This window comes from Chenopodium album, chromosome 6 (genome assembly GCF_948465745.1).
Source record: "Chenopodium album chromosome 6, dcCheAlbu1.1, whole genome shotgun sequence".
NCBI lineage: Eukaryota > Viridiplantae > Streptophyta > Magnoliopsida > Caryophyllales > Amaranthaceae > Chenopodium > Chenopodium album.
The window spans coordinates 25,153,664-25,175,727 of NC_137839.1; positions in this window are offsets into that span (position 1 = coordinate 25,153,664).

Consider the following 22,064-nt stretch of genomic DNA (forward strand, 5'->3'; position numbering starts at 1 on the left):
TTACTAACGTGTGTATTTTGTTATTAGAAAGAGGTACGAGGCATCAAAGTAAGTACTTTAATGATTTTATTGATCTTATGATGTAGACATCATGTTTATATTGTTATTATGATATTCCTAGTATCATGTCTAGGGTAATTTTGATATTAAATATGATTGTTGTGATGCCTTTTATTCTCCTCCTAATATTTATTCATGTTAGTATCATGTTAGGGCTAAAGCTTTGATTTTTATTGTTTAGTGACATGCTAGGGTTTGTTATTAATCTTGTTAGTATCATGCCTAGGATCTTGCTATTATTATGCTTTTAATATTAACATGATCATGATTATAATTGTTGGAATGATTATGAATATTATTATTATAGTTTATGATGATTATTTTATTCATGATTATTATTGATATTATTTATTATGTTGCTTGATTATATTTATTCTTTATTGCTTGATCACCTTTTATGCATGTTAAAGGGAATTTGTATTTGTAATCATGCTTAATAAGATAATTAATAATCTTGTTTAGGGTTAATTGTGATTATAATTCAAGTGATCGCCAATAATAGTTTGTTTGTGCATTTATATTCAACCAACATAGATAAACAGGTTTAGGGTTAATCCTATTGATTGCATGTTAATTAAAAAGTGCACATGAATACGATCAGAATAAAGTAGAGGCCTATTATTAAGGCAGGTTCAATCTCTTTTAGGTTGGATTTGTACCATCATCCCCGGACCCTTATTTGGTTCATGACCTTATGGAGTTGACAATCTCTTGGATCGTTAAGGGGTGTAACCTTCATCCTATGAACGGTTTACAAGTTCCTTAAAAACTTGTTGGTGACTCTTTTGCTCTATCTTCTTCCCTTTTGGACGCCACCGTACTTTAGTGTATGATCACAGTGGGGTTCAAGCTAGTGGGATTTTAAAGGCTTGAAATTATTCCCCACGGTTTTTGGCGACTCCACTAGGGAGGATTTCTATTTTAATTCCTGAATTTGTTTCGGCAATGATTTAGAATGAGTGGATGAGACTCGAAAAGTTCTAAGTATTTCATGTGCGTAATTTTGATTAACATTATTGTCATATGCATAAAAAGGTTCTCATTGGAAAGACCATCCGTAATGAGTCAAAAATATAGGATTTTTCACGTAGGAAATTTGAGAAATGTCTTTCACAACTAGGACTGAAATAACACCGCGCATGTGGGAAGTAGCGTCAGGGGCCAGAGCTTGGCGCCACACTTTTAGCCTTAGCGCCAGACGCCAGTATTGGCGCCAGGCGCTACAGTTAAAAATTGGCGCCAGTCTCTTTTTGCTGGCGCCAATTTCCCCCAATACCGAGCCAGAAATATGCGTTCTAATTTCGACCAGTTTTTCGTATTGTTTGCTCGATCCTACTTCCTGATTTAATTTTTTCTCACTTTTCTGAAACCCATATGTGTTCTACATATGGACATAACCCTCTGGGAATTCATGCTCCATCTACCCGATTGAACGCTCCGTGCAACAAAGGGTACATCCGAGATGTTGAATTCACCAAACCATGGAAGCAAGTTTTTTCTAAAACTCGCGGTGTCCTATCCACTCGCGCCAACCCTTCACGGTTAGGCTTCCGCGCGGTGCATCCGGACAATTAACCATGGACCCTATTTGACTAAACCATATCCCGAACTTTAGAGAACTAGAGCCATGGTTAGGTGGCGAACTCATTGCATCATATTGTGCCTACTTGACTAATTGTGCATTATTTGGTGTGCATATATATTCTATGTTTCTCTTAACCGTTTGTTGATTTGTGTTGAGACTAAAATTAATGACTTAAAGAACTTTGCCTAATTAATTAATTAATTAATTTGAGTCAATAAAGTCTTTTTTTAATCGGAATTGACCTAGTACGACTTTAGGCATACCCCAGTTGACTAATAATACCGAAAAAAGTCCCAGACCGAAGCTCCAATATTGGCGCCAAAGTCTGAGCTGTAGCGCCACATTATAGTGTGTAGCGCCAAGCATTAACTAAATTGTCTGGCGCCAACCACCATAGTGCGACGCCAGTCCTGTCGCTTGGCCGACAGTTCGGATTATTTGTCGAGTCATCACCTAATGTCTAATTAATCAGTTTTCTGTTTAATTCGGTTAATTTTGCTGACAATAATGCTTAATTGAATCAATGTTCGAGTTTAGGCACTAAGTCCCATGGTCTTACACAAGAGTCCAAGCATGTCACTTACACTCAATGCACACACCAATACACATGTTTTGACCATGATTAAGAGAGTCTTGTGTGCGCGCTTTTTTCGTCATTTTTTTTAAGGGGGTAAGTCGGATATTAATCCTCCAATAAATAATAATACTTAGTTCCCTAAAAATATGTACATTATTGTTGCAAAAAATATGCATACTTTTTTTTTAAAAAAAAAAAAAAAACCATAAAGTCAAGTTGATTCGAGTCAAGTAATTAAAACGCAAAATGGCTTAATTTACAGCGCGTGGTCAAGAAAGGAAGGACGATTAATCAAAGATAACCTCTTCGTACAAGTCCAACTTTTCGACAAACCTATAGCCCGCAAGAGGAAAACAAGAGTTATAATGGCAACTCAAGATGAAGTCAATGATCTCAAGAACGAGACACTGAAGCTTCTCGCACTTAAGATCGATGATCCCGTGAAACAACAACAAATGGACCTCATGCAAGAGAGCCTAAGCAAGTTGTCCAGCGACTACAAGTTTCAACAACTCACATCCCAAGGGGTCTCGGTGGATAAAGATCTTCTTCCGCAGAAGTTCAGCGCCAACGACATCCCAAAATTTAGGTCAATTGACAATCCTTACTTCCATTTAAGAGCATTTGAAACAATAATGAGTATCAAGGGTATCGATAAGAAAGTCTTCCCTTCTCTGTTCTCACTATCCCTCGAGACCGTTTTCCAACAATGGTTCTTTTCTCTCGAAAAAGAAAAGACCTCCACCTGGGAATCCATAGCAAACGCTTTCTTTGATAGGTACAAATGTAACATTCAAGTCGAAACTGACCATAGAGAACTTGAAATCCTCAAACAGAAAGAGAATGAAGGCTTCACTTCTTTGTTTAACAAGTGGAGAGAAACCTCAGCTAAAATGATCGAGGTACCAAGTGAAAAAGAGTCCGTAAGACTGTTCATTAAAAATCTCCAAGAAAAATATTCCAAACATCTTAAATATCAAAATAACCTTCATACCTTTAAGGCTGTTTATGATATTGGGATCAATATTGAAGATGACTTGGTTAAATCTAAAGCTGCCAATAATAGCTCCAACAGTGGCTGGAAAGGAAAGAAGAACGACAATCCTTCTTCTTCCAAAACCGCCCACTCAAATAATGTTAGCACCTTTAATCTAGGAGAAGTCCTCGCCATGAACAATCAAGGACAAAAGAAACCATTTAGGAGGAACTTCACTCCTATTGGCATGAGTTATGACACCGCATTTGATCGATTAAATACAAAAGGTCTTATAACTCCCATTGGACCATTCGGGGATCCACCAGTTGAGAAGAGGTCGCCTAACTAGAACCCTAACGCACATTGCAAATATCACCAAGGTAGGGGCCATTCTACTGAAAGCTGTTGGAAGCTTAAGGAAGCTATCCAAGACCTAATTGAAAGTATTAAACTGTCGTTGCCCCCTGCCAGTAAGAAGCCAAGTATTGACAATGCACCTCTAGCACATACTTTGGCTATCTCTGATGAAGAAAGCGAAGTTGACCCCTCATCTCTCATTAAGCCTGTCAAAGCAACCAATGTCGAAGAAGGAGGAGAAGAGATCTTTTTCGATGTCAAAGATAACCTTCCAGAACCAGCAAACAAGGAAGACGTACAATTGCTCACACTGTCTATGAGGGAGGCATCGCAACTATTACGTGAAGCTTTCAAAGTTATGAACGAACTTCACAAGAAATATGATGAATTTCCATGTCTAAAGGAAGAACCTAAAAGAGAATTTACACCAGTGAAAACGACTTATGAGGCAAAGTATTCTCCCTTACAAGTCACCGAAAAACCCAAGAAGAGCAATAGAGTTTACACTCCAATTGGGATCCCATATTCACAAATGTTCGAAATGCTCTCCGAGAGTGGCAAGGTCAAACCTCTCGAACCGAGACCATTAAAATCATTAAAAAGGACGGATAGATATTACTGTCAGTACCATCAGTCAGGGGGGCACACCATAGAAAACTGTTTCGAATTCAAGGATTTGGTGCAGAAAATGATTGATGAAATGGAATTAATCCAAGTTCAACACGAAGAGGACATAACTGTTAATGGAGTATGGGACAGTGATGAAGAAGATGTCTACCTAAAGGACATAGTAGGACCTTTGGGCTGAAGAAGATTCATCAATAGACGTCCTCACAAGATCCGGGAGAATGCAACCTCCCGTTTCAACACAACCTATGCCTATTGTACAACAAGTTCCCATGCCTATCATCGAAGACAACGACATCGTTAAACAGTTTAAGAAGACAAAAGTTGAGAAGAATGTATGGAAGCTCCTGGCAACACCTCGAGAACATAGGTTGGCTGTAATGAATGCCTTGGATAAAATCGGGATAGATTCTGAAACCACTCCTAAGGGACTAGCTAACTTCCTCACAAGTGACCTCCCTAGTCCGATTAATCTAATCACCTTCTCTGATAAAGATTTACCCCATGAAGGTGACAAACACTACAAGGCGTTAAACCTCACGGTAGTCTGCAAAAGGATGAATGTTCCCATGACTCTTGTAGACAATGGATCAGCTATCAATGTCTGTCCACTTAGGACTGCGAGAATGCTCGGCATAAGGGATGAGGATTTAACTCTGTCCACACAAGGAATAAGAGCTTACGATAATACTCGTCGTCAAGCTCTTGTCAAAATAACCCTAAATGTGACGGCAGGAGCAATAGAACATGCTACTACTTTTCAAGTGGTAGACATCAAAGCCTCATTCAATCTGTTGTTAGGACGCCCTTGGCTCCATCTCTCCACCAACAAGTGAAAGCCATAGTTGGAGGAATTCCAATCACTATTGACGCTTCGCCGATGAGAATCAAATCCATAGAAAATCCAATCATCAATGTGGAGCACGACGAAGATGACGAAGACCTATGGGGCTTTAACGAAGAAGTCTCCTTAATCCAAGAGGATGAAAGGACATCTCTTTGCCACGACCCCCATTCCAACATGATTATCAACACCATGTTGAATAAACAAGGACACTTCCCCGGGATGACCTTAGGAAAGAAGAAGGAGATAGCAAAATCGGTGGAGTCACCTGGCCTCCCTAAATTAGATACTTTTGGACTTGGTTTCGAACCGACTCGGAAAGATCTCAAGCGAGCCCAGGACAAGTTGAAAGCACGTAGGGACGCTCGCATTCAAAAGAAAGCAATTCCAATGGATCAGTACCCTCTTACGCTTAATGGTCAGTTTATAAAAGAAGGAGAGAACTATCCATGCCATGAATTTCCCGAGCCATTTCTTGTAAATGGCATACGACAACCAGGATTCAAGATTTTCTTGGATTGCTACTTCACTGACGAAATCCCAACTCCCGTCCGTAAGGAGAAAGCACCCCCATGCTTTGATTTTAACGTCATGGGATTACTGTTTGGGCGAAAAAAGAATGAGCCAGCTTATGAGGAAGATAACTCCTCACTCATTCAAACGGTCCTACAAAGCAAAAACTTCGACCCTAGAAGCTAATTACTCCAGCCGAAGGATCATTGCAAGGGTGGCGCAAGACTATCAAGGTGACTACTCCGAGTGGAAGGAAGATATCAATCACAACAGGGCAAGGGCCGATTTTCGAAGAATCGTCGGAGTCAGAGTCCGAGTCAGAGTCCGAGTCAGAGTTTTTCCCTTTAGAATCTTCTAAGTCTTTAGCAATAATACCTCCCCTTCCTATTTCTTCTCCTAGGATAGTTAGTGATCCAGTCCCTGAGGACATATCACTCTTTGATGTAATGATCTCAGAGTATAATAATACTTCTCATTTTTCTTACTCGTGTTCTTCCCTAACCCAAGATGACAAGCATTGTTTAGCTAACGATGAAAAGATAAAGAAATTATTAAAGCAATGGAAACACTTGAAAAGAAAACACCAGTAATTGAAGAGACTGAAACAGTCGACATCTCGAATGATTCAACTCATAAAAGAGAAGTTAAAATCGGACTAACGTTGAATAAACAAGAAAGAACCGATTTAATGCACTTACTTAAAGAATTTATCGATGTATTTGCTTGGTCATATGAAGATATGCCAGGAATTAACAGAGAAATAGCTCAACACACTAAACCATTAATCCCAGGAATGAAACCTGTAAAACAAAAGTTGCGTCGAATGAAACCCGACGTAGCACTCAAAATAAAAGAAGAAGTTCAAAAACAAATAAATGCAGGTTTCATCAAGGTATCCAAATACCCCGAATGGGTCGCCAACGTCGTCCCAGTTCCAAAGAAAGACGGAAGGGTAAGGATGTGTGTCGACTATCGATATCTAAATAAGGCAAATCCAAAGGACGACTTCCCTTTGCCACACATCGATATTCTGGTAGACAACACGGCAAATCACGCGCTTCTCTCATTCATGGACGGATATGTAGGGTACAATCAGATTCTCATGGCAGAAGAAGACATGGAGAAAACGACCTTTATCACACCGTGGAGCACTTACTGTTACATGGTAATGCCATTTGGGTTGAAAAACGCAGGTGCTACTTACCAACGTGCAGCAACTGCCTTACTCCATGACATGATGCACAAAGAAGTTGAAGTATATATGTCGACGACATGATTGTGAAATCAAAGGACCGTCCCGGCCATCAAGTAGCCTTTAGGAAATTTTTCGAAAGACTAAGAAAATATAATATGAGGTTGAATCCATCAAAATGTGCTTTTGGAGTCACCTCGGGCAAACTCTTGGGATACGTCATAAGCTCTAGAGGAATAGAGATAGATCCAACCAAGATTAAAGCAATCATGTCAATGTCACCGCCCAAGACCGAGAAACAGATTCGAGGATTTATTGGCCGGTTGCAATACATAAGTAGGTTCATATCAAAATAGACAACGATATGTGAACCAATCTTCAAAAAGCTCAAAAAGAATGTACCAGTAATATGGGATGATGAGTGTCAAAAAGCCTTTGACAGGATCAAAGCCTATCTCACAAATCCTCCCGTATTAGCACCAGCACTTCCCGGAATACCTCTTAGGTTATTCTTGACGGTCACAAAAGAGACAATGGGAGCCATGCTAGCAGAAGAGGTAGAAAGCAAAGAGAATGCAATCTATTACCTATGTAAGAAGATGATCGAATACGAAACACGCTATACACCACTCGAGAAATTGTGCCTCGCTTTGGTGTGGGCCACAACTAAGTTGAGACATTACATGTTGGTACATACCATTTTCGTAGTATCCCGATTGGATCCACTCAAATATTTGTTCGAGAAATCAACACTCAATGGACGTATTTCAAGGTGGATAGTCAACTTAGCCCAGTTTGATGTGCGGTTTATGCCACAAAAAGCTATTAAAGGATCTGTGGTGTCAGAATTTCTGGCAGACTTTCCAATAGAAGACTCGACACCAATACAGGACAATGAATTTCCAGATGAAGATTTGATGGTCACCGAAGATGATACTTTGACCTTGTATTTCGACGGAGCCTCAAACCAAAAGGGATGTGGCGTCAGAGTGCTACTAGTATCACCTAAAGAAGAACACGTCCCAATCTCAATAAAGCTTGATTTCGACGTTACCAACAACGCTGCTGAATATGAAGCATGCGTGGTAGGCCTTGAAACAGCCCTGGCATTGGGAGTAAAGAAGTTAAGGATATTCGGAGACTCTTCTTTGATTATCAATCAGATATCTAAAAGGTGGAAAGTAAGGAGCGAAAGCCTAGCCCCTTACAAAACTTATCTGGAAACTCTTACCGATCAATTAGAGAAGGTAGAATACACATATCTACCTAGAGAAGAAAACAAATTTGCTGATGCCTTGGCAAGATTGGCCTCAATGGTTAGGATTCCCACAGAAATCGAGCAAATGCCTCTAACTATCGAAAAAAGGCACAAACCAGCATATATACAGGCTATAGAAGACGACGACTCAGTCCAAGGCGAAGAAGAAGAACAAGAAGAAGAACCATGGTACACAGACATACTCAACTATGTCACCAATGGAGAATATCCTCCTCATGCTGACAAAAGAGCAAAGCGAGCATTGAGACTTTTTGCTTCTCAATATGTACTCATAGACAATGAGCTACATAAAAGGGTACCTAAAGGTCGAGCTCTCTTATGCGTAGGAAAGGTGGATGCACAAAGAATAATGAGAATGGTTCACGAAGGAATCTGTGGAACCCATGTAAATGGCAAAATGTTAGTCCAGAAAATAATGCAAGAAGGGCATTATTGGACTACAATGAATAGGGACTGCCATCAATACGTGAAAAGATGCCCTAAATGTCAAATTTATGCCAATTTACAACATGTTCCTCCATCTTTGCTCTACACCTACACATCACCATGGCCATTCTCTACATGGGGAATTGACATAATTGGCAAAATCACTCCTCCAGGGACAGGAGGCCACGAATTTATTCTAGTAGCAATTGATTACTTTACAAAGTGGGTCGAAGAGCAATCATACGCTAAACTCACTGCAAAACATGTAGCACTCTTTATCGAGAGAAATATCATTTGTCGATATGGAGTCCCACATGAAATGATAAGTGACAATAGAACTCACTTTCAAGCCGAATGTGAAGAATTGCTATATAAGTATGGTATCCAACATCATCATTCGTCCCCTTATAGACCTCAAGCAAACGGAGCAGTTGAGGCAGCTAATAAGAATTTAAAGACTATCATCAAGAAAATGACAGAAAATTATAAGGATTGGCCTGACAAGCTCCACTTCGCACTGTGGGGTTAACGCACGTCAATCCGTACATCAACGGGAAATACGCCATTTTCTTTGGTATACGGAATGGATGCCGTACAACCTGTCGAACTAGAAATACCATCTCTACGCATTGCACTAGAGAGTAAACTTGATGAAGTTGAATGGACTAGGACAAGATATGAAGAATTGATCCTACTCGACGAAAAACGATTAGAAGCTCTACATCACACTCAGTGCTATCAAAATTGTATGGCTAGACATTTTAATAAGAAGGTCAAGACAAGAAATATCAAAGTCGGAGATTTGGTATTAAAAGCACTAAGGAAAAATGTTTTAGATGAAAGGGGAAAGTTTAGACCTAATTGGTCTGGCCCCTACATTGTCAAAACAATCCTGTCAGGTGGTGCAGCAAAACTAACTGATATGGATGGCAATGAATTCTCAAACATGACCAATCTTGATCAACTTAAAAAATACTACCCATAATTACTTGAGTAGGATACTCAAGAGAGCTACGTTCGGCCTGATTCCTTAGGAAAGGATACGTAGGCAACCATTTACGGGTGCGGCCACTTTTTTTTTGACATCTCCGCGTTCCAGAATCAACTAAAAGACAACAAAATTCGGCAAATTATTGGCGTCGCAGAACAGAGTCTGGCGCCAGCCATAAGCCATTAGCGCCAGCCGATGGTATTGGCGGCTGGCGCCAGACCTCAATAGCTGGCGCGAAACTACAATTACTGGCGCCAATTCAGCAATAAGATCTAGACGAATTTCGGTGTTTTTTCGGAAAATTTTCGACTTCCGTACTCGAAGAATTTCTGGAAAATTAATTTTCTTCGATTTTCTTTGCTTTAATAAAATAAATTTAAAGTAACAATTTAATTGAAAGCTGAAATTTCATTAATAAAATAAATTACATTGTTAATGGAATTTAAATAAGGCTGAAATAAATTAACTTTTAATAAAAATTAACAATCTAATAAATCTAAAGCTAAGCAATGTTTTTAATCTTTCTTTTCCTTTTTAGCTCTTTTCCAATTCTTTTCTGTTTCCTCCCCTTCATCCATAACTTTTGCTAGTAGGCATCCTTTAGAGGTCCTACATTCAATTTTGGAATAGATTGTTTCCCCTTCAGCTAGCACCCCATGTTTCTTTTCCACCCAAGCCTTTTTGTCCGTGGTGTTAGTTTTTCTTTTTCCTTTGTCTCTAGTAGTATTCTTCTTCCAAGGCATTGTAGGTGTTTTGAATTCAATTCTTGCACCTAAACGTTCTTTGGCCGGTGTCACCCTGTCACCTAGACGATTCTTCACATCGGTTTTACCCTGATCAATTGAAGATTTCTTCTACAACCACTTCTTTACATCATTAGGTAAAGAAGCGGGAACCTTTTGGGTAATCACTTCCCATAAAGGTTTAGCGCTCCAGTAAGTGTCGAATCTATCTACTTCTTGAGATACGGGATACTCATAGGGAGGACGAAGATCCCCGGAAGGAATATTTTGAAGGAAGCCGTATTGTCTCTTTACCCTGCAAGGATAATAATACGTTACGCGAGAAAATCTTGGAACACGGCAGAAAGGTTGCTTGTTAACACCAACCATCCTTTCTATTTTCCACCATGGGATGACCCACTTGATGGCAAAATCACGTGATTCTAAGACTTTTCTCCACCCATGGCGCCCAATTTTGGGGATGCGCTTCTTCCTTCTCACGAAGCAATTGGGAGTATATTTTTCAATGTCGTCCGGAGGGCTAATTAATCCTAGCCTCTCTATTAGCCACATCTGTAAAAGATTACAATGCAAATAAATTATTATTATTACAATACAAAAATATATTTTGATTTCTGTAATTAAAAATATTATTTTTCTACCTGTAATAAAATTGGAGAGCCGCGAAAAGGCGCTTTTGGGTCCCTTTTCAATTCATCTAAACTAATCATAGTCTCTCCAACTATCAATGGCATTGGATTTCTCCCTGATTCAATTTGTTCTAGTACAGTGGTTATAATTGATTGACCCTCGTTATTTTTACCACTACTAAGAAAAAATTGATTAAGCATGCAAAATAAAAACGCCCTTCTTCTATATATATGAAAGGATTCAGAAAGAGGTTTATCAAAATAATAGCGTGCGAATTCTTTCAAATTAACTATATTTCCATCTACTATTTTTGATAAATCCCTATCCTTTAAATTAAAGAAGCGTTCGAAATCCTTATAGTAATATGCATCTACTCTAGGGATTACTACCAGGTCTATTGCAGGGAAGCCTAAGATAGCACCAAATTCCTCTAACAAAGGGCTAATTTCATCATACCCTATTCTAAAAGAATGTGTATCGATATTCCAAATTTCTAAAGCGGTATGTATGAAGTCTATGTCTAAATCTACCCCTTTGATGCCATAAATTCCCCCCAAGTGAAATAAATCTAATTCTTTTCTTTCTCTAGCATTAAGAGATCGACACCATTCATGGGTGTATTGGGTGAAGGTTTTAGTGGCTAAAGACATGATTATTATTTTTTCTAAAGAGGATAATAATTTTTTCACTGGAATTATGAGAAGAATCGGCTGAGGAGGGGGCTATTTATGCACAAATTGCGAAGAATTTTAATCTGAATGAAATACGGAGTCAGCGTCAATTGGCGTCAAAGCCCCGACATTGGCGCCACTCTCCAGTGCTTGGCGCCACATGCTAAGTGTAGCGCCTGGCGCCAGCTGGCGCCAAGTCATCAGGGCAGTCGCGCGTGCTCAGTTTGCGATTTTGATATTAAACTTGAGTCGTTTAATGACTTTATGGCCCCGTTTAATGTTTTCTAAATATATTTTCTCTCTTTTTTCTTAATTAATTAATTATCGCAATTATTTTTAGTTTATTTTATTTTTCCTTTTTTGGATTTTATATTAATTTTCAAAAAACGGCTTTTTTCCGTTTTCTTTTCCTTTTTATTTTTTTTTGGGGGAGAGAGTCGGATAATATCCTCCATCAATAATAAAAATGACGGAATTTTTGCGCAAAATTGTTATCACACTTCTTTTGCACACACTAACATACACTAACATAATAATAAACAATCAAATGAATTTACGATAACATAAAATTACAAAAGTGTCTAAATAATGAGTCAAAGGCAAAAGTTCTATAAGTAAAAAAAAAAAAAAACATATACAGAAACAGACTACGGTGCCGGAGGACGTAGGCCCATCATGCCGTAAAACTGCGCCGTACGAGGAGTCACCTCTCCACCAGCTCCAGCCTCAGCACCAGCTCCAGTCTCCGTAGGAGGAGGAAGACTTAAGACAGGACCGCTCCAGCCAAGATCAACCTGAGGATGAGACCGCGGAGGCTGCTGCGATGACGAGCCAACCTTGTACATCCCACCACCTCTGAAAGCCGAGGTAGCCTCTCCTACCGATGCGGCAGGAGCACCCTTAGAAGAAGATCCTGAGCCCTCAGCAACGTCGGCTCGAGCAGCCTCGGAACGACCACCTCTACCTCCTGACGAAGTTCGACGACGTCTCGAGCTAGACCTCGCCGGATCTCTCCGCCCCTCAGGTCGCGTACGGGTGTGAGAAGCGATGGGCTGACCCTGGGAAAAAAAAGAATTAAATAAGAAACAAGGTAAAACTGAAGCCATAATGCAGAAATAATAAGTGAAGAAAGGTTACCTCTCGGACAACGTCGTCCCGACGACAGGTAGCCGCGTTCCTCATCCGGACGAGCTAGCTCCGGAAAGCATCTATGCATCGTGCCATAGCCGAAACCACCTCGCGTGAGAACTGTCAGAAAAAATAAGTCAGTGAAAATACATGATAACTGAATACAAAATTCTAAATCAAAACTAGGCTTACACTGGTCTGGTGGCGAGGAATCGACCGCTCCACGAAGCGCTTGCCCTCGGGAGCCGGAGAAACCATCTCCTCGATCGGCCCGTATATCCCCTGGTAGTGAATGGACATACGGGGCGGCACAAACTCAGCGGGACCATCCTGATAAAACAGAAAGAAATCCGTAAGGTATTACTTGGGGGCTACTTAGCGAAAAATAAAAAGCTAAGGATCTTACCCTCACATCCTCAGCCGGTACAGAGGCTGGAGCTAATAAAGGTAGTAGCTCCTCAATGTAACACCGCCCAAGGATCACATGGGACCGCCAGAGGGAACCAGCTCCCTCGGCCATGCTCGACATTTGTCCCTCGTCGAACATGTGACGTGGTGGAGGAACAAGAACGACGAAAACATCAGAAGAGTGTTGTCTAGCAACTCTCTTTCCTAAATACACAACCGCTCCATAGGTCCCCAGAAAATAGCGACGCTCAGCAGAGTACTGTGCGGCTAATCCAGGGACTGTCCAACCGCCCCACGGTCGGTATACTACCTCAGGTCCCTATAAAAAGCACCAATTAGGCAAGAATATGTCTAAAACACCACATAAGAGCAAGATAAACACTAAGATTCGCACCGAGATGATCCGGCTCCGGATACGTGCAATAGACATGTCCACATGGTGGCCGCCCCAAGAGGCGCTCGCCGGATATCCCCTCGGCGATGGTCTCGCCGGCGCAACGGAAGGAAAGTACTCGAAGAACCAGATCTACAAAAAGTTAAAAGCGTGAGTAAATGCTAACTAATATGTAGGGCTAAACTTTATAGGGAATAATGTTTACCTCTACGAACTTCCAGAAAGCAGACAAAGCGACGTTCGTCCTAAAGGATCGGTGACGACACGAGTCCCTCAGCGCACGAACGAAATCAGCGTAGGCCAAGCTGGCCCGGTCATAAGTCCCGATCCGCTGGAGATCACGGACAGCAGGGAGGTAGTAAAGCAATGCCCTACTACCCTTGTCATGGGAGAATGCCCCTGACAATAACATCAGCACAAAGATGCGCACCCGCTGCTCTCGGGTGGTCGCATCATCATCAAGAGTCGCTGCCAGCGTCGAGCGGCGAATCCCTCTAGCACTGAACTGAGTCGCCTCGACCTCAGCTCGGGCCCGAATAGCAATCGGCCCCAACAACTCCTCGACCTCTAAAGAAAAGACGTCGATCCCACCGTCGAACGGCAGCGGCACAGAAGTGAACTCCAGTCCTGTGATGAGACTAAAGTCTGTAGGGGTGACTATCATCTCGCCCCAGGGGAAATGGAAGGTGTTGGTGGTGTCCCAGAACTCCACCTAAGCGCGCACTACGTGGTGACCCTCGCTGGAGGCGACCATAGCCTCGGAGGTCTCGAACAGAGTAACTAGCCCGCAGGACTCCCATAAGAGTCTCGTCTCACGGTCTTTGGCGATGTGCATCCTGTACAAATCGCCTAGACCATCACAGCTAGAGCCGTGATGCCGTGTCCTCCCAGGCTCGGTTCCCCGTCTCACCCTCTCATAAATGTGGTGGACAGGGGCAAAGAACAAAGTCTGCTCGTCCCACTCCGGGAGCCGACCAAGCGAAGTGGACGGCGTGGCGTCGTCCTCCACGGGCTCATGCTCCCGTCTAGTGTTTCGGGACCGTGAACCTGAGCCTCGTTGTCTAGCCATGCTACATTGTGCAGAATCATCATAAATTAAGGTTCTATAGTATCTAAGGTTCGCCTAGCCGCATGATACTATGTTCGTAAAATACAGTTTACATAGTACTAAAACAGAGCACAAATTCAAATTGAGCATGACAGTATTTTTTCAAGCAATCAAATAATTTCTTGCAACACTATAGTGATTATTGTGACAAATTGAACAAGAATTGCTAGTAAAAACGTCAAGAACAAACCACATTGTTCTTCACGACCTTAAGAGGTCCAACAATGGTATATTGCTCATTTCTTCACCAAATTGAGTCAAACAAGTCTCAAATTACTCCCAAGGCAATATATAAGCATAAACAAGTAATTTCATGGCATAAAACTTGATAAACAAAGCAAATTGAGCATCATAGAATTCGAATTTTCATAAAATTCGTGAATAAACATGCCAAGAATTCATAAAACCCGGTGTGAGTTTGAGGAAAACTTACATAGATCGGGAAAATAGATGAAAATAGCTTTGATTTGCAACAAATTTGAGCGAATTTGGTTGAGAAACGAGTGAGCAATGAACAATTGAAGCTTTCAGTTTCTTTGAGCAGCGTTCGCGACGAATAGAGCCAAGAAATGAACCGAAAACGGGAACTTAAAGAAAATCCCGTGCTGGCGCCATTCCCTAGGCATTGGCGTCACCATATGGGCTTGGCGCCTAGCGCTAATGATACTAGGCTGGCGCTGATGGCTTTTCAGCGACGCCAAAGCAGCCAGCCACTTGTTGGGGTTGTGCTAACCTTCTACAATATATTTTTGGGTTCCTTGGTACGCCAGTTATCTCCTCCAAGCAGTTTGACATGATTAAGTAATCGGCTTGATTACGTAAAGTGATCGACCTGATAAAAGATCGTCTCACTTAGCTTAAAGGCACCGACATATAGGTTCAAGAGCAAAAGGCACCGACATATAGGTTCAAGAGCAAAGGGCACCGACATACAGGTTCAAAGCAAAAGAGCGCCGACATACAGGTTCAAAGCAAAAGAGCGCCGACGTACGGGCATAGCAAAGGCAAAGTTCAGGCGAACTTTTAAAGATCGACAGGCGTGGATCTTCGGTAATTTCCTTTGGAAAATTATCGCATCAAATGAGGATGACTTCAAGAGAAGATATCTTCGACATCATTCCCTAGCTTGCGGAAAGTTGTCACAAACAACTGAAGGTAATTTCGGGCAAAGTTGTCTTCGATCATATTCCCTTAGGTATGGAAGATGATCATAATGCGGATGAGAATTATTTCAAGAGAAATAGTTTTCGATAGTGTTCCCTTGGACGTGGAATATTGTCAATGCGGATGAGAATTATTTCAAGAGAAATAATTTTTGATAGTGTTCCCTTGGACGTGGAATATTATCAATTCGGATGGGGATTGTTTCGAGAGAAATAATCTTCGATGATGTTCCCTTGGACGTGGAATGTTATCATAGCGGGGAGGATAGTTTCAGGCGAAGCGATCTTCTAATTTGGAAGCAGTTACAGGCGTAGTAGTTTTCAAGCGGGATGGCATTCTCTAGCTTGCAGGAGGTCATCAAAACAAAAGTAAAGCGGCAGCAAATCGGTTACTTTCAGAGACGTGTGCTCGACGGTGCAAGATACGCGTTTCTTAACTCTTTTATCTATTTAGCTAACGCTAGTTTTGTAGGTATCGGCGTTATAAGATTGATTTAGGATCGCAGAACATTCTGAATCATTCTCCGTCCCTATCGTTACTTTGACTTTCGTTTTCGAAACTTGCGTTTCTCCAAACTCAGTCAAAGTGGGGGCTTCTGTAGACACCCATTTGTGTCTCCCCAAAACCAAACCCGGTGATGAGTACCTTTCACGTCGAATCATAATCGAATGGAACGAAGTGTGGAAAGGTCTAGTGTAGCGGAAAGTTTTCTTTTCTTTTCTTTTCTCCCTGTTTTAGAAAAACTTTATTTTAAGAAAACAGCCAATCCAGTTTGGTTGTTCCATGATATGGGTCAAATAGTGGTGTAGTTGGATGGGGCTTGCAAAGACCTTTCCAACGATATATTATAAGCCCAATTCCGATGAATATTGAGGAAGTTATGGCCAATTTACTAAACTGGGCCCGGTTTGAGCTTTATGTACGGCCCAATGATCTAGGGGAGGGCCTAATATGATTTATCATTCCTAATGCAATTAGGAATGGTTTTGGTCTTCTAGAATCTTCTAGAAGGTTGTTTTCATTCCTAATTCAATTAGCATTGATAAGTTGACTTTGTTGACTTTTCAGAGTTTTAATCAAGATCAAATAGCATTTTCGAAGAAATTATATTATTTTATCTTCCAGTACGGGAAATTTATCAGATTTTCGAAAACGCGTTGAAATCCAGTTTGGCGTCCAACCCCAGGCCTTGGCGCCTGGAACTAGGCTTGGCGCCAGGCGCTAGCCACTTGTGCCTGGCGCCAGCTAGCCAGGGCTGGCGCCAATCCTGTTTTGCGATCGTCAGACTCTGTTTTGTTAAATTATCTTTTTTGGCTGATTTTCTCTATAAATATCGTATCAAAAACTCCGTTTTCATTCACCAATTCACCCAATTCATCTACATCTCTCATTCTCAAGTATTCTTTAGCATTCAATTCTTTCGTGCTTTTTCATACAAAATTCCGCATTCACAAGATCTAGAAACACCTAGCCATATTCGAAATTGCCTTCGCCTTAGACGTGAAAGGTTTTAATTTCTGAAGGTTTGGTCCCAAATCTCTCTTTCAATTATTTAATTTAATTGCTTTGTTTATTATTTTCCTTGAAGTTACTAACGTGTGTATTTTGTTATTAGAAAGAGGTACGAGGCATCAAAGTAAGTACTTTAATGATTTAATTGATCTTATGATGTAGACATCATGTTTATATTGTTATTATGATATTCCTAGTATCATGTCTAGGGTAATTTTAATATTAAATATGATTGTTGTGATGCCTTTTATTCTCCTCCTAATATTTATTCATGTTAGCATCATGTTAGGGCTAAAGCTTTGATTTTTATTGTTTAGTGACATGCTAGGGTTTGTTATTAATCTTGTTAGTATCATGCCTAGGATCTTGCTATTATTATGCTTTAATATTAACATGATCATGATTATAATTGTTGGAATGATTATGAATATTATTATTATAGTTTATGATGATTATTATATTCATGATTATTATTGATATTATTTATTATGGTGCTTGATTATATTTATTCTTTATTGCTTGATCACCTTTTATGCATGTTAAAGGGAATTTGTATTTGTAATCATGCTTAATAAGATAATTAATAATCTTGTTTAGGGTTAATTGTGATAATAATTCAAGTGATCGCCAATAATAGTTTGTTTGTGCATTTATATTCAACCAACATAGATAAACAGGTTTAAGGTTAATCCTATTGATTGCATGTTAATTAAAAAGCGCACATGAATACGATCAGAATAAAGTAAAGGCCTATTATTAGGGCAGGTTCAATCTCTTTTAGGTTGGATTTGTACCATCATCCCCGGACCCTTATTTTGTTCATGACCTTATGGAGTTGACGATCTCTTGGATCGTTAAGGGGTGTAACCTTCATCCTATGAACGGTTTACAAGTTCCTTAAAAACTTGTTGGCGACTCTTTTGCTCTATCTTCTTCCCTTTTGGACGCCACCGTACTTTAGTGTATGATCACAGTGGGGTTCAAGCTAGTGGGATTAAAGGCTTGAAATTATTCCCTACATGTACATATTGCTATACGGGAATGCCATTCGGGTTGAAAAACGTGGGTGCCACCTACCAAAGAGCAGCTACAGCATTGTTACATGACATGATGCACAAAGAGGTGGAGGTCTATGTCGATGATATGATCGTTAAGTCTAAAGATCGCCCAGGCCATATTATTTCCCTTCGCAAGTTCTTTGAAAGACTCCACAAGTACAACATGAGATTAAATCAAGCAAAATGTGCATTCGGAGTCACGTCAGGCAAATTACTTGGATACGTGATCAGTTCTCGAGGGATTGAAATAGATCCTTCGAAAGTAAAAGCGATCATGGCCATGCCACCACCCAAAAATGAGAAGGAGATTCGAGGCTTCATTGGAAGGTTGCAGTATATAAGTAGGTTCATATCAAAGCTCACAGCGATATGTGAACTTATATTCAAGAAGCTTAAGAAGAATGTCCCAGTCACATGGGATGATGATTGCCAAAAGGCTTTCGACAAAATCAAAGAGTATTTGGCAAACCCACCCGTGCTACCGCCAGCAATACCTGACTTTCCTCTTCGACTCTACCTTACGGTCACAAGAGAAACGATGGGGGCAATGCTAGCACAAGAAATCGAAAGCAAGGAGAATGCAATCTATTACTTGAGCAAAAACATCAAGAATATGAGATGCGATACACACCACTTGAGAAGTTGTGTCTCGCACTTGTATGGGCCGCATAGAAACTAAGACATTACATGCTCACTCATACAGTGCATGTCGTGTCCAAGATGGACCGTCTCAAATACTTGTTCGAGAAAGCAACGCTCAACGGCAGATTATCAAGGTGGATAGTCAATGTGGCTCAATTTGACTTGAGATTTGTGCCACAAAAAGCCATCAAAGGTTCTGCAGTTTCTGACTTCTTAGAAGACTTTCCGCTAGAAGAAGCTGAAAAAGAAGAAGATGAGTACGATTTCCCTGACAAAGATTTACTCATGACCGAAGATGATAGTTGGACGCTCTATTTCGATGGAGCTTCAAACCAAAAGGGATGTGCTGTAGGAGTCTTGCTCGTATCACCCAATGAAGAGCACATCCCAATTTCCATGAAGCTCGACTTTTATGTCACCAACAATGCCGCAGAATATGAAGCATGCATTTTGGGGTTAGAAACAGCTGTCGCCTTGGGAATTAAGAAACTCATAATCTACAGTGATTCTTCACTAATCATTAACCAAATCTCCAAGAGATGGAAAGTGAGAAGTGAAAGTCTCGCTACGTATCAAGCTCATTTAAAACTCTCGCGGAGCAACTAGATGAAGTGGAGTATACGTATTTGCCAAGAGAAGAAAACCAATTCGCCGACGCACTAGCTAAATTAGCATCAGTGGTGCGAATTCCAACTGATACAATCAGAATGCCACTGACCATAGAAAGAAGATATGAGCCGGCTTATGTTCATGCACTTGACGATGAACAAGAACCACAAGAAGAAGATGAAGAGCCATGGTATACGGACATCCTTAATTATGTGACAAGAGGAGAATACCCTCCTAATACTGATAAAAGGGCACGCCGTGCTTTGAGGCTCCTGGCCTCACAGTATGTGCTCATCAGGGGAGAACTCCACAAGAGAACTGCAATGGGAAGAAATCTCTTATGCATAGCCAAGAAAGAAGCACATAAAACCATGGAAAACCTTCATGCTGGTATATGTGGAACACACATGAATGCAAAGATGTTAGTCCAAAAGATTAAACGACAAGGTTACTATTGGACTACTATGGAGAGAGATTGTCACGAATACGTCAAGAAATGTATGAAGTGTCAATTCTATGCAAACTTACAGCATGTTCCACCTTCGCTTCTTTACACGTATACTTCTCCATGGCCTTTCTCCACTTGGGGCATTGACATCATTGGAAAAATAACACCACTAGGACAAGGGGGGCATGAATTCATTCTCGTAGCAATCGACTACTTCACCAAATGGGTCGAGGCTGCCTCATATGCCAAGCTGACGGCAAAACACGTAGCTCAATTCATTGAGAAAAATATCATCTGTCGCTATGGGGTACCACATGAGATGATCAGTGATAATGGAACACATTTCCAAGCCGAATGCACGGAATTATTACAGAAATATCATATCAAGCATCACCGATCATCACCTTACAGACTACAAACAAACGGAGCAGTCAAATCGGCCAACAAAAATGTGAAAACTATCATCGAAAAGATGACAGAAAATTACAAAGATTGGCCAAGTAAGCTACATTTCGCCCTTTGGGGTTATCGAACCTCTGTTCGTACATCAATAGGGGCTACCCCTTTCTCTTTGGTCTATGGAGTTGAAGCTGTACAACCAATCAAGCTCGAAATCCCTTCTCTTCGAATCGCATTGGAAAGCCAACTGGATGAAGTCGACTGGATTAGAGCAAAGTACGACGAACTGGTCTTGCTTGATGAAAAACGCTTGGCAGCTTTGCATCATGTCCAAACCTACCAACAGCGTATGGCACGACATTTTAATAAAAAAATTCAAGACCATAAATATCAAAAAGGGTGACCTAGTGCTTAAGGCACTTCGTAAAAATGTGTTAGATCCAAGAGGAAAATTCACACCGAACTAGTCAGGCCCGTACATTGTTAAAGCCATCCTGTCTGGCGGAGCGACACAATTGGTAGACATGGACGGTAACGGCTTCCATAATTTAACCAACTTGGATCAACTCAAGAAATTCTATGCCTAGTCACATGGGTTCATGACCCAATAGAGCTACGTTTGGCCTGATTCCTTTTTAGGATACGTAGGCAACCCCTCAAGGGGGCCCGGCCACTTTAAAATAAAAAAATCCTCCCTCTGTTGATCAAATATGCGCGTCAGTTCAGCATTGCGTCACGGCCAAAAAAAAAAAAAAAAAAAAAGAGAAGGAAAATTGTCGCGACACGGGACATCCCACCGTGTCACGGTACTGTTCACCGTGACACGGTGGGCCTGAACAAAAAAAAAAGGGAATGGAAATTCCTGTGACACCGGATTTTATCCCGTCTGACGGGAGAAGTTCCCGTGCCACGTCACCTTTTGTCGGAAAAAAAAAAGGGGAAATTGTCGTGACGCGGGAATTTGTATCGTGTCACGGGACCTTTTCACCGTGACACGGTGGAATTTCAGTTTTTCCGTTTTATTTTTAGAATAGTGGCGCATTCGTTGCGGATTCATTGTTCGAGTTTTTATTTTCGTTCTTCCATTGCATCCGACTCCTTGACTCGGATAAATAAATAATAAATAAAAGTCATTGTAATTTTTATTTTTAAGGCTGAAATAAATGTGCTATTATTATTAAAATAAATGCGACTACAAGTATTGGCATCATATGTCTTATTTTAAATAAAAATTAAATCATAAAAAGCAAAGCACTATTGATCTAATCTCTCTTCTCTTTAGGAACATCCTTCTCTTGGTCAATTAGGTCGGCCTTCACCATTAATGTATCTTTCGTAGCCCGAACCGTCACACCCCTAGTCGAACTTTCACCCCTTTCACCTTTCTTGAAATTTTTCGGTTGTTTCTCCCTATAGACCATCTTTTCTTTACCCTTCCCTTTCACATAATTCTTCTTTCTTGGCATTATAGGAGTCTTAAACTCAATCCCTTATGTTCTCGGACCTAGACGATCTTTAGGAGGAGCTTTCTTATTTCCAAGACGACTCTTCACATCAGACTTGCGTGATCCGAATCGTTCCTTCCTACTTCTAGGGTTCAACCATGCCTTGTATGCACTAGATAAAGGAGGAGGAGCTTGGTCACTTGCAGAAACGGTCCACAAAGGTCTTCCAATCCAATAAGCCTCGTGCTTGTGAACGTTACTTTCATGCAACGATACTT